Raw genomic sequence first — 12,390 nt, 5'->3', positions numbered from 1 at the left:
ATTTATTGAATATCCCCTTGCTTCCCAGACATACAACTGCATTTTTAAAAATCTTTCTCTCCCTTTTTTGTTTCTCAGAAAGGCACCACTGTTGCCATTTCAGAATTCAAGTTCAATGTACTGAAATTGATCCTGATCATGGGTGATGTGGGATATCAGTTAGTGAAACCACGTGTCTAGATAGGAAGATATCAATTACAAGAATTCTTTTGTGCCATATCGATAAATAGCATTAATGTGAATTAAGTATTTCAGGAATGAAAAAAATCATTTAAATTGTTAAAATAAGTCTTGATAATTTCTCTTTTCTACATTAGGTTTACTGCGTTTCAGTAGATGAAGCTTAGAAAGAGAAAGGAAGCGCAGACTGTAACAGCTGGGGGCAGCTAATATACCTGCCATTTCAGTCATTAATGACAAGCCACTGGTGACAGAGCATTCAGTCTTTCTATTATTAGTGTTATTATTTTTATCTCTGTTATAATTGGCTGAGAGAAGATGGACATAGTTATTTTCAGGGCTGCTTTTTGTATGGTCCTCACAGTCCCTCACACTACCTTCACCTGCAAATCACTTTGTTTTATTAATGGGAAAAACTGTTAAAACCCATATTTATTTATCTACTTTAAATTTCTGACCTGTCATTCATCTGGCATCTTCTCCTGCTTTTTGGATTCTTAGAAAACTTACATGAGAAGAAATTACCTTCTCCAAGAAGGCTTTATTTATTTTTCTGTTTGTTATAACACATATGAATTTATAGACAAGTAATATTTCTTCCAATGCTTCAGTTATAATGACATTATTATTTCATTTTTGAGGGATCTCATAATAATAAAGGAAAATAGTCAATAGCAGAAATATTAAAGAAATAAAAATGGAAAATCATATAAAATGTGCTTTTACTCTTTTTACTCACCTCTTGTTCCTCTTTGTTATAACTACCATCACTCAGAGATCTTCTGACCATTCAACCAACGCCAAGAAAATTGATGCATCGGGGACCAGGAAAAGGTTCCCAGGGTAGGAGCACGGGTCCATTGGACACACCATGAGTTGTACTAGGGCTGGGAATCTATTAATCACCTGGTCTCAAAAACAGAAGAGTGATGACACTTTAGAGATTTTAGCATCCGTGTCACCTTAAACTCCATTTTTAGTTCCTCTCAGCAAGTCTAGGCATTCTGTTTTCCACATTGTACTGTAATGTGGTAGCAGCTGCAGTTTTCTTCCAGGAAGAGTTAGAGCAATATTTATTCCACAGGAGTTTTGGGGGGTAATACACTTTTAAAAATGACTATACTAGTTCTGAGAATTGCTTTCAATATGGAAACTGGGAGAGGGATCATGATTTTGCATCGTCGTAGCATTAACAGCTCTTGACTTTCTTCTGCTTGTAGAAGTCAAACAATAGATACTCTTTTATATCAGCATCTGTTTCTCCCACTGGAGCTCTATCATGAATTAGTAAGCACCATAGATCATTGTGGTACTTTGGTTTTCACCTGGCATTATTTCCCATTAGAATATCATTCTAACTCTTTTTATTTATTAGGTAAATGCAGCCACCTGGTTTCTAGCATTGTGGAATCCTATCATTCCCCCTGAAATGGAGAAGCTCAGTTCCAGGCAACTTTTTATGTCAAATCTGCTACAGAGCACAGCTCCTGCTGAACTTAATTGTTACAGTGCATTCTATACTGGTGCTGTCTCTGTTGTTTTTGTGTACTATTTTCTAGGCCATATTGGAGAACAAAGGCAGATAAGCAGTTCTGCAGTCTAAGTAGAGATTCCAATTTTTTAAGCCTCTTTCCTGAGTTTTCTTACTCCTTTCCCAATACTCTGGCAAGACTGAAATTGTTATAATCTCATTTCGTATAGGCTACTTTTGTTTCAAAGCTCTAAGAAGCCATCCTAACAGCGTATTAGGACCAGATTTAGGTATCCTTGTCAACGTGTTAAATCTTGACTGATGGAGAAATGTTAAACAACTATAAACTCAAATTAATTCAGCGATATGTTTCACCTCCTCCCAGTCCCTACAAATTCAAGATCCACTCTCAGAAATATTTCTCTTACTCCTGCTGGTACATGATATCAGGTCATGCTATATATAATTTTTAAATATCATAACTAATCCCACAGCAGGAGCTATGCTTTTTCTGCTTGACCTTTGCTAAGTTCTAAACCTACTATTTGTCTGGGGACAACAGTGGGTGTAGGGGTGAAACTAAATAGGATAAAAAAAATACAAGAGGAAGGCTTTGGGTGAGGTTTCTCCAGGATTTACAGGCAGAGGAGGCAGCTAAATTCTAGCAATAAGGTGCATGATGCTTATACCAGCACTGAGTGTTGAAGGGGATTTGTGGGTACAATTGTCAAACATACAGCCATCCCAACCAGATGCTGGTTTTATCATAGGAGATCTCTCAAATCTCTACGTTGTTTTCTTTACCATTCTTTGACCTTATGTTTAAATCTGTAGGCTTATTTGTTGCAGGTTATACTGTGGCTGTGAAAGTTGAGGTCCTCAATAAATGATGCCATGTGAGCCTTCCACAGCATGCTTTGAATGCTGTTTGGCTCACATAAGCCTGTTTGATTTAAGGTTATCAAGGACCACAGAAACCAATAGCCTCTAAATATTCATCTGTTCAAGTAATGGAACTGAAGTATAACTCAATTATTCACCTGTTGTTACCTGTGCCTCATCCCAGTCTCTCAAAAGTGATCATCTCAGCATCACGATGCTATGATATATGTCGGATCAACAGCCCTTACTTCCTGCCAACAGCGGGATTCTGTTGCCACCTGACAGGTGAGTATCACAAACTAACAGTCTGCTTCCTAGGGCTACTTCTGCTATAATTAACTTAGTCTAGAAACTTCCTAAAACCAGAAATTCCCTCTGGAGAAGTTTGCCCTAACAAGTAACTGCTTGAAGTAGGAAGTGTTAATATTATTAGGTGAGAGAAAGGTGCATGGTAGTGTTTATTAGCTCAATATTGTGTTGGCTTTCAAACCCATCTATTTTTTCCCAGTTGTCTCAATTGCTGTCAGTCTGTTTATCATGCTTAATTTCAGCATAGTGTAATCATCTTATTTGTATTATTTTTCCTTTCATGCATGTTCTAAATATCATTTGTACTATTTTATTTTTTAAAGAATAAATGTTATATTCTGTAAAAACAGATTTATCAACCAACTTCTCACTAATGTAAAGATATTGCAGATCATGTGTCCATGTAATAATAATAAAGTTATACTAAATAATAACTAATTAGATATTTATTTATTATCTCTGACATCGCATATTCAGATTCATGAGTACAACATCTGTAAGGTAAATACAAACGCATTTCAGGTTGTGCTGGATGAAGGTTATGACTCTTTTTGTATATGTGTTTACTCTTTCACAGAACAGAGGGGTCCAAAATTCCTTTTCTATTTTTTGTAATTTCAATGCAAAATAGTTGTATTCCATTATTTATGAATAGTTTTAATACATAAAAATACATTTCTACTGAATAAGCTCAATTTTACTCTACAACAAAGGAAAAATGTTCCACAACATGAAATCTTTAAAAATCAAGAGCAAATACTGTGAGAATTTGTATGAAAATATTGACTGAGGTGATATGCATTTCATTAAATCTTTCCAATAGCATACTTGTGGATATTGGAGTATAAATAAACTTATCTCTTAAACTTGCCAGTATGGCGGATTCTATAAATAATAACTTATAAGAACATAACTGTCATGACAAAAACATATATTTTAATGCATATACATAGAGCATCTTAAACCTAAATAAAATCAAATATTATTTTCTAAAATTGTATCTGATATTTAATATACCTATATGCAAATTGAACAAACTTAATCAATAATAAATATAACTTAGGGCTGGGATATTATATAAACTTGTAAAAATCCAGACTCCTTAGGAAAAAAATAGCCAGTATGGTAAAATCCTTTTTTCTCAATCTTCTTACCTCAGTTCACATTTAATTCAGCACATAGTAATGAGAGGTGAGGGAATGGGTGTTCCGTTCTCTTGTAATAATATCTACATCAATCTGTTCCAAAGGCTGTGCATCTTCACAAATATACTGCCTTAAGTGTCATTTTAGAAGGGACCATTCAGCCTTGCCCTGCTCTGATCTGGCTCTTTGTTAAGAGGGTGCTTTCTCACACGGTGTCTGATCTACTTGTTAGAAGATTAGCGAGGGAGTGCGTGGTGTCTCTGAAGTCATCAGATGTTATTAGGGGCTCCAACAAGTCATAATTAACTTTGTGTTTAAAGAAGAGAACAACAGGGTCACCAATAACACATTCTGGGAAGGCAGCCAGGACAGTACCATGGGAGGCATGATGTCTAAATGTAAATTGTGTAGGCTGGGCCTGTGATGTATACTGATTAGAAGCAAGGCGACTATTAACATGGAAAGGGAAAAGAAATTTCAAGTAAGGTGAGCAGATGTCTTGAAAAGACTGAAACATTAGCCTTGAGCTTAATGGCTATAGTCCATATACTCCCAAATAGACATGACCTTATTGAAGAATCAGCTTCTACTACAAGCCAAGAACTAGTGTGAGCCTGAGGGTGACTAGGGAGGCCAGCAGAAATTGGAAGGATAGTGAGAGTTAGAGACAGAAATAAGAAGAAACTTATTCTTTGGGCCAATTTCTTTTAGATTCTTTGGACCAAGGTTTTAAAAGTACCTTCAAACCAGAGGATGTTTTCTTTCCATCTATACCTTTCAGAGAGATAAGCTGTATTCAAGAAGGGACTCTTACAAAATTCTACCCAAATAATTTCGGTTCCTTTTACCCACGCTCCATAGGACTGCTCTGTGTAGCCTCTTATATAGCTCAACAAATCTTATTTGCAGGTCTTCAAACCAGGCAGAACGAAGCCAATATTTACTACTTGAAAAGCATACAGAATCAGGAATGTGCCTGATCTTACTTTTTTCTCCTTAATTTTGCATTGCTGAGCAGTGTTTTCTACTCTGTCTTTCCCTTGCACCCCTTTCATCTACTCTCCACACTTGCCTCTTTGTCTACTGCTCCACTTGCTCCTGATTTCCATTGACTAATTTGATATTGTGTTATCATCACAGAGGAGAGTAAGGTCCCATTAATGCATAATTTCCTGTCCTCTGTTTTAGTAAGATAACCATAAAAGACAACAGCATTGAAAGCAAAGACGCAGATTTTGAAAATAATTGTTGAGAATATTTTGCAATATCAGTAAAAACAAAGCTTTAAACTCAGAGGTTGGTATTAAAAATCCCAAAACCTTGTGTACAGTTTTTCACTGGAGAAAAGACCTCTTCTCTATGCAAGACTCTGCTTCTCTCTCTGCCCCCTTCTTGCTCTCTTTAGGCCTGCTTTGTTTTTTTAATAGGAAATCTCAACCATATACACAAAAGCATAGCAAATCTACATGAATCTGTATGTACCCATCACCCAGCTTCATGAGCCTTCAATTCCCTACCACTACCCACTGACCTCCCTTGTATTATTTTGAAATCTCAGATATCAAATTATATATCTTCAATGATTATTTTGACATAATATATTGTTTTAATATTAAGATAGTATATGCCATTTAACTACAGATTACCTATACATCTCCTACTGTTCTGTAAAATAGCTAATTTCAATTACTTGCAAATATACACATAGATACCCTCTTTAATGAGTAATGTATAGGTCACATAAAATAGCTAAGTATACGTACAGGTTAAATAACAGATATAGTTGAACAAGGGCAATCATTTCTGTGAGAAGCTAGAGGAGATCTGCTCTTTATCTGCCTGTGTTTTTGCTTACTTTCTGATGCTCATAGCAAGAAGCATCACTTAGTTCATATTAACAATTGGGGCATTGTTCAGTGAAGAAAGGTTTTAACATTATGTGACAAATTGTCCCATAGTTTGACTTAACACAGAATCTGTGATTCAAATGACAGAAAATAAGCAGAGGTTTACAGCCAAGTTTACATCAAGTAAATATAGAAGCTCAAACATACTATATTAAAAAGTCAACATGTTTTGTGAAGTATTTTTCCCCTCTAGAGAACTATAATGCCATTGTGTTTATTCTACTTATGACAAATTATTCACATGAATTTTCATTAGGGGATTCAAATTAGTTTTTATTCTCCAGAACATTAGTTTGAATTCAGAAATTTAACAAAAGATTTTTATATGCAAATATGTAACTATTATGAAGAAACAAAATGAATATGTCTTGAAAAATGCTAATAAAAAGAGAATGAAGGCTAAGCCTATCACAGTAGCTTGACTGAAACATGCCCTAAATTCTCCTGTGTTATCATATGAAAATTAGAGATTATCAGAAAGTGATAAAGAGCTCCACTTTCTTTGAAATACTACAGCCAGGGCCATCAGGAACAATATATAATTCTGATGATACAAAGATACAAGTAATTATGAGATCACATTGTACATTAACTGTTTTTAATTGGGAATGTTGAATGAAAAGTTTCTCGGTTGTTTTCTTACAACTATAATAAAATCCAAGCTCTGACTGTGTTGATAATGCTGTTTTCAGGTTTCCTAATCTTCCTTGAAATGAGTAGACCCTGGACCGTGATGGTAGGAGGAACCCAAATGCCATTCAGGGACTTGACCCATCAGCTAAGATATCAAAGCAGCAATAAATTCCAGATTTTTTTCTTCTCTTATTTTTAAATATGAGCGATTACTTTTTGACAGCGGCATTGTATACAGTTAAACAACAAAAAGCAACCAAGTAAATTTAAAAATCCAAATGGCTTTATCAAGCAGTTCACGAATTGTGCAGCACCCCACCTTGCAAATGAAAGGTCCTCCAGAGAGGCTGTACTATGTGAAAAGTTTCCTAGGTAGAAGGGTGAATAATTATCATATGAAAATAAAGGGTTATTTTTAGGCCAGTTAATCTCTCTCTCTCTCTCTCTTTTTTTTTTTTTTTGGCACTGCAGGTGTGGGGGTGGGGAGAGAAGAGGTAGAGGACGTGTCCACCATGGATGAAGAATAAGACTACCAAGACATGATCTGCTTGGGGAGGAGAGGTGGCCGCTTCTCTCAAAGGAGAAGGGCCCAGAGCCTTTCTCTCCAGGGGCTTTTATTAGGTTCATTCGCACAGGAATACAGATAAAGCTCATCAATCATTGTCAGCCAGTAAGGGTTAAACAATACATGATTTACAGAGAACTTTGAGAGCTTATTCTGAGTTACAGCCAATTAGTTAGAGGGCCATAAAACTTTAGGGCGCCAGACTCATCTCAGGTCTGGACCCTTATCTTTTAAACTGAGGGTACGAATTAAGTAGGTTTCACAGGAATGTATGTATTTTTGTTAGGCCTGACTCCCCAGGGAATCCGCCCCTCCCATTACAGGACTGCACCGCCCTCTGTTATCTCTTCAGGCTCAAGTTAGACAGGGAAGTAAAGCAGCCAAGAGATGAGGAGACTTCTTGCAGACAGAATAAGGACTCAGGCTATTTCAAAGCTGAGGGGCGAGGGTCCACCACCCCCTTTTGCCACAGCCCCCCAAGTCCTTCCCTGCGAGCTTATCCCTGGTGACCAGAGCCTGTCTTAGGTTGATCCTCCCTTGAGGATTCTTACCCATCATTGGCTAACTGGCCAAGCTCAGGGCCAAGCAGGGTGAAGTGGGCAGAGGTGGCACACCTGCCAGGGAGACAAGCTTTGTCTCCTTAGTGGCTTATGGTCCCAACTATGACTCAGCCTTAACCATGGGGGGTTACAGCCTCTGAAACCAGGCAGGGCGGTTCCCAACAAGGACATTGGGGGTGGTTATCACGCAGGTTACTAATATTGATCAGAAAATCCAGACTGCTTGGTTTAAAATTCCCCTTCCAGGGGTTATCTGTTAAGTTTTGGTTTGGTGACATGGCTTAACAAAAGTGACTCTACTTTGACTTATTTATTCTTTCCTTTTTCTTTTTAAAAACAATATTGAGTAAGAATTTGTTGACTTTTTAATGTGAATTATTATTTTTTAAACAGAAGGATTTGGCTCTCAGAAAATATTATATTATTTCTTTTATTTTGTCTTATTTTATTTTAATTTTGTTAAATGTGTTGGACACAAATTTCAAAAGGCAAAATGTAGCAGACATCAAGTTCAATGCTTTAGATTACAAGGAACTGAGTGATCTCATAATTTAATTGAAAGGTAAAGCTGAAATTATATCACCCCTCTATCAAAATCAAAAGATAATGAAAAACATTGAATAAAAATCAAAAATGAGAACAACCACAAAACTCTAAAGGAAAAATAGCAATACTGAATAACTGGAGAAATTTGGACATGGATATTACATTAGATAAGAGTTCTGTAATATCCTTAATGTTTAGTGTGTAACAATTTTATTGTAATTATATAGGATACTTAATTCCCCTTTTAAGAGAAACATTAAAGTTAAATGTTAAAGTATTTGGGGTTTAAATGTAATAATGTCTGAAACTTATATTTAAGTGGTTCAGCAAAACAAAACAACATAAAGAGAGAGAAAGCAGAAAATTATGGCAAATATTTTTGCAAAATTTTTGTAAATTTGAAATTCTTAAATTTAGGAAAAAATAAAACTAGGTATGCCATGCATTTTGATTTATTGATTGATTTTTTAGGAAATTAAAATAAGTCACTCCAAGATGTGCCTTTGTGGTATATGGATCATTTTGAACAAAAAGCAATTGAGACCTGCAGGTTTACTAGAAATTTTTATCTTTCAAATAATTTAAATTAGGAACCTTGCCCATAATAAGAGCTATCACCAGAAATTAATTTTCAATAGCCATCTATAGGGAAGGCCAAACTTCTCATTACTGAACATCTACTATTCTTTTTGTGCTGGGAATGACCTTCCTCCCCTCTGAAGCCCCAAGGTGCCTCAACTCATCCGTAACTTAGAACGTCATCCATACCTCATTTCCTTCCCCTTTTTGTCCCTGAACCTGTTGTCTATATGAGATCTGTGTTTCATGTAGATGGAACTCCCATACACATATGTGTAGTCAAAATAGCTCATTTTTTCTTGTTAATCTGACTCCTGTAGATTTGATTATTAGACCAGCAGGACGAACCTACCTGTTTTTTCAAGGTTTTGAGAGTCAAGTTTTTCCCCTCCCCGAAACTTAATATAATTAATAATTACTTAAAAAAGTAAAATAATTAATTTTGCCATAAATTCATTTTATCTACTACTATACATCAGTAAAAGAGAGGAACATACTGCTATATGAACACAAATACAGATACACACACAAACACACAAAGGGGTAAATCTCACACAAATAATATTGTGCAAGAAAAGCCATACACTAAATAGTGCCGACTATGTGACTTGAATGACATACATTCCTAAAATAGACACAGCTATTCTGTTAAGAGTAGTAAGTTTAGTGGTAACTTTAGGATGTAAAGATTGTTAAAATAATTAAAATATTTATCTATTAATGGAACTAAAAATATTTCTTTGGCATTAAAATTAACAATGTTGTAAGTAAAACAGCAATGCAATTTTAATTAAGAACTGTAGTGGAAAGTATGCAGAAAAAAATAACAATGAGAAATATATAAAATTTTATGCAGTAACCTCAATATTCATGAACATATGAAAGAAATATCCTATAATTTTGAAATATGGAGAAGATACCAGGAAGAACAAAACTGTTTAAAGAAAGAAATAAGATTCATAAAGCTCCTTTTAAAATATGTATCAGAGTCACACATCTTCTCCTCGGTATTATTTCCCAGTTCGTCTCTGCCCTCAACTACTTAAATGTCATAGAATATTTTCTAAGGAGTCTAATTTCCACACACTTCTTTGCTCTTTAAATGTCTGTTTATACTCTTCTAAGGAATAGTTAAAAGGATTACGTGGGGGAAGAAACGAGAAAGTTTATGAATGCTTTAACATGATTTATAAATATGAAATGCCAACAAACTGTTCTGTCCTGCCAGGCTACTAGAGAATTTTATTTTATAATAGTTGCAAAAATGGTAACACTAAAAAATATTCTGAGAAAATGAAATAAAGGTCGCATGTGAAGTTTAAATTGCCATGCCTATTTATTCTGTGTACATAAGTGTGGAATTTAGGAAGCATTTGGTGTACAAAAGGATACATCTGTTTAATATTATGTGGTGCTTTCCTTTGATTAAACACTTCTCTACACATTTGATGAAGAACATAGGGAATCTGTATTACTTAAGTGTCTTTCATTTGTCCTGTACTGGAGGCTGATTCCTGCTCAGAAGATTAGCTTTGCATGATTGGGTTGACTTCCACAGTGGGAGTCATAAATCCATCAAAACACATAAAAGAGACTGATGGCATCCTAATTAAAGCTGAATTTATAGTAGAGATAGTCTTCTAAGGGAAATTCTTTGTGAAGAAATAGAATAAGAAATGCTTATTATTTATCTATTAAGAAGTTGTTAGGTTTATTTTGAAGGCATAAAGTGAAGATATAAAACATGCATATACTTACTATATTAATTTTATTACAAGCTGGTAGCAAAGCTATGACATTTGGCACAAAAGAAAAGTGAGTTGTTAAACAAGTATAAAACTTGCTTATAAAAATGTTAGTGCAAAGGTGATCCAAATGATAAGTGGAAAGTCTTACTACAGACTGAAAACGAATGTCAGATGAGATGCCTGAGGACTGTCTTGATCAGGGAAGCTCTTTCTCAAAGAATAAAATATTTGTTTTTAACAGAGATGAGGGTAGGATATCCACGGCGAGGTGTTTTTGACCTCTTGCATCATTATTTTTATTACCAGAACTATTCTTAAATAGACTTATTTTGATTTCATTATTTCTTGAAGTCTAATATAATGTATAACAATAAAATAATTAAAAATAAAGGTTAAAAAACTAAGTTTTGTATAGATAAATGTTGGATATAATATCCTACACCCAAGATTACATATCACTTCACACATGTGTGCTTAACCAAAATTGAAATCTGTGAGGTGTTAGAGAATGAAAACCTTAGAAAAGGACATGTATTATCTAAACTCTGAAACAAAAGGATGTAAAAAATATCCACAGGTGTATATATTTTTAAAATCTGTTTGTACTCTTTAGCCAATTTGTAGTGACTGTCATCAAATGTCTTCTATACTCTTCTACCAAACATTAACAATCTAACAATAGCCAGAGGGGAGTGGGGAGGAGACAGTGGGAAGAGGGGTTTACAGGAGCTACTATAAAGGACACTTCGACAAAATCTAGGGGGAGGGTGGAGGTGGAGGAAGGAAGTGGGTTTGGCTGGGGAGGGGTGGAGGGATGGGGAGAAAATGCAGACAACTGTAATTGAATAACAATAAAAAAATTTAAAAAATTAACAATATAGAGATATACTTAAACATAGAAGGAAAAATTAGATTCAAATTAGTATCATAGAAAAAATTATATTAAACTGGTCCTCCAGTTTAACTATTTAATCTTAAATGCTTTGGAAAACATACTTTGAATTAAATGAAGTTAATCCAGTATAGGGCACCCAAATGCAATTTCCCTAAGTATGAATTTCCCTAAATATGAAGATTATTAGAATAGATAATGTCATGGGCAACTAAAATCACTGAAGGGAAATTTTCCAGGATGCCTATTTTCAGAATTTCTAGTATGTCATTCTTTTATTTAAAATATTCATTTTATAACACAATATTTCTGATTATTTGTTACAGAATTATTATTCTATTTGAAAAAATGTTGAAACATCTATACAAATGTTACTATTGTACATCTGCAAATTTTTGTTTATTTTGATGTTTTTGAAATTAATTTTGTAAAAGTCACTTAATTTAGCAATGACTTTAAAAGAAATATCAACTTATTTGGCAAGGGAATATGGTAACATGTTCAAAAAATCATTGCATTTCTATGTAAACTCAGGACAATTGAGTCATCAGGTTGAATTTCCTAAATGCATACAATTTTTGGTTGTGGATTTTATCTTTATAAAACAGAAAGTATGTAAAAGAGACTAATGCAATAGTTCTCTCTGTGTGTCTCTCTCTCCCGGTCTCTCCTCCCTTTCCACCAAGCGAAGTCATAAGAAGGAGGCCAGGGGCCAGTCAGAAGAGGGCTCTCACCAGACACCTGATCTGCCTATGCTTTGATCTTGGAGTTCCCATCCTCCAGAATTGTGAGAAATAAATGTTGTCAAGCAAAAATAAATACATTTTTAAAATGCTATCAAATAGCGTGTGGGCAAGCCTACCACAAAAGTTTGGGAAGGGTGGTTGTCAGGGGTAAGGGGAGGAGGAAGCGTGGAGTTGCTGGGAATGGCTGCAGAGTTTCGGTCCTGCGAGATGAGAAGAGTTGCGCAGAT

At 35.0% G+C, this 12,390-nt stretch overlaps 2 long non-coding RNA genes across 2 annotated transcripts in view; one reads left to right on the top strand and one right to left on the bottom strand.

The window, feature by feature from the left end:
• LOC123479669 (uncharacterized) overlaps positions 1-12,228 on the top strand; it is a 119,033-nt gene extending 106,805 nt beyond the window's left edge. The window contains exons 2-3 of the long non-coding RNA XR_006655358.2: positions 2,718-2,818; positions 12,104-12,228. This is a non-coding gene — a long non-coding RNA (uncharacterized lncRNA). The remainder of the gene's footprint in view (positions 1-2,717; positions 2,819-12,103) is intronic.
• Positions 959-12,390, bottom strand: part of LOC128780326 (uncharacterized) — a 53,963-nt gene continuing 42,531 nt past the window's right edge. Inside the window, exon 3 of the long non-coding RNA XR_008426252.2 lies at positions 959-1,086. This is a non-coding gene — a long non-coding RNA (uncharacterized lncRNA). The remainder of the gene's footprint in view (positions 1,087-12,390) is intronic.

The sequence above is a fragment of the Desmodus rotundus genome, chromosome 2 (assembly GCF_022682495.2).
Source record: "Desmodus rotundus isolate HL8 chromosome 2, HLdesRot8A.1, whole genome shotgun sequence".
Taxonomy (NCBI): Eukaryota; Metazoa; Chordata; class Mammalia; order Chiroptera; family Phyllostomidae; genus Desmodus; species Desmodus rotundus.
This window is presented reverse-complemented; position numbering and strand designations above follow the sequence as displayed.